Here is a 1,897-nt window from a genome sequence, read left to right on the forward strand (position 1 = left end):
TTGCAACGAGGGGGCGGGGGCGGTGCGAGCGCGCCCGCGGCTGGGCCCGGGGGAGGGACAGGGGTCGCGGCGCCCCGCCCCGCGCCGCCGCCGCCGCCGCCGCCGCCGCCGCCGCCGCCGCCGCCGCCGCCGCCGCCGCCGCCGCCGCCACCCAGACCGCTAGCGGAGCGTCCGCGCAGGCGGGGCCGCGGAGGCGGAGGGCGGCTCTCCCGAGCTCCTCCCGCGGAAGCCTGTCCCGGAAGGATCCCCGCGACCCCCGATCCCTCCCTCCGTCCTGTCGCTGCTGGCGGGGCCCCAGCCCGAGAGGAGGTGCCAGGGCTCCCCCTCCTCCTGCGCCTCCTTTCTCGGCGCCGCAGGGATGGGCGCAGCACAGCTGACTTCTGTTTGGGCTTGACTCCGGGGGTGGGCAGGCACAGACCACAGCTGCAGGGGCTCCCAGGCCTCCTGCGTGTCTCCCCCACCTATCTGCCAAGAAAATCTCCACCGTCAGGCTCTTTGACAGAATAACCACCCTAGACTGCGTCTTAGGAGGTCAGGGGCTTGACTCCTGCCTGCCGTGCCCTGTATCAGTTTTTCTCCAAGTGTGGTTCCCAGACCAGCAGCATCAGCTGCACCTGGGAACTTGTTAGAAATTGAATTCTCAGGGCTCATCCAGACCTCCCGAATCAGAATCTATGATTCAGAACTTTATGTTTTAAGAAGCCCTCTAGGTGATGCTGAAGTTCACTGAAGTATAGAGTATGCCCTGCACATCGTATGCACTCAGATGTTTGTTGAATGAAGAAAGGGAGCTATCGAAACGTCAGGATGTTTTAAAACGCTGACACCTTTACACGTGTAGCTTCAGATTGGGTTCCATCTCACCCCTCCAAATGTGACCCAGAAACTAGGGACAGGAGCATAGAAATGAATAAGACCAGCTGGGCGCGGTGGCTCACGCCTGGAATCTCAACACTTTGGGAGGCCGAGGCGGGCGGATCACAACGTCAAGAGATCGAGACCATTCTGGCCAACATGGTGAAATCCCGTCTCTACTAAAAAAAAAAAAAAGAAAAGAAAGAAAAGAAATATTAGCTGGACGTAGTGTCGCGCGCCTATAGCCCCAGCTATTTGGGAGGTTGAGGTAGGAGAATCACTTGAACCTGGGAGGTGGAGGTTGCAGCGAGCCACGATAGCGCCACTGCACTCCAGCCTGGGCAACAGAGCAAGACTTGGTCTCCAAAACAAGAAAGAAAGAGAGAGAGAGAGAAAAAAAAAATGAATGAGACCTGAACCTGCTTTCATGTAGCTCTTTATTTAGAGCCTTGTAATTTATCATATTAATTTGCTACACTGAGACTCCAAAACAACAGAACCCTGGACCAATACATTTGTTTTGATATAGGAAAGCAAGTCAAGGTATGTTCAGGAAATGAGGAATCCTGGAGGGAAGTGTCCTTGTAAGAGAACATCATGTATAGGGTCCTGGGTGTCTGGGCAGGGCTGGGGAGAGATCCAGGGGCCCAGCAAGGACAGCCCCTGTTCTTAAGGATACTAGAATCTGTGTCCCTTTCTTTGTTGGATCTCTCTTTTAACAGAAGAGGTCCTTAGATAAGTAAGTAAAAGAAGTGAGGGAGACCTTTGGTGCTATTGCTGTTTCTGCACCAGAACAGCGTACAGCCCTGGATCTGAGCTACTGGGAAAGGAAGAGGCAAGAGGTTGACAACATCTTCTTCCAGCCAGCTGTGCCTCCCTCCAGGGCTACAGAGGCTATAGATCCTCTGCACATACCTGTGATGAGGCTCAAGAGGACGCAGCTGCAGCAGCCACCATGCCTTCTAGTCCAATCATTTCAATTCCTGAATTTCACCAAGTGATACCTGTTATTGATCTCATTTAAGCCATCTTGTGTGGCAAA

Source organism: Aotus nancymaae, unplaced genomic scaffold (assembly GCF_030222135.1).
Source record: "Aotus nancymaae isolate 86718 unplaced genomic scaffold, 86718_ANA_hifiasm-v0.15.2.pri h1tg000003l, whole genome shotgun sequence".
NCBI classification, from domain to species: domain Eukaryota; kingdom Metazoa; phylum Chordata; class Mammalia; order Primates; family Aotidae; genus Aotus; species Aotus nancymaae.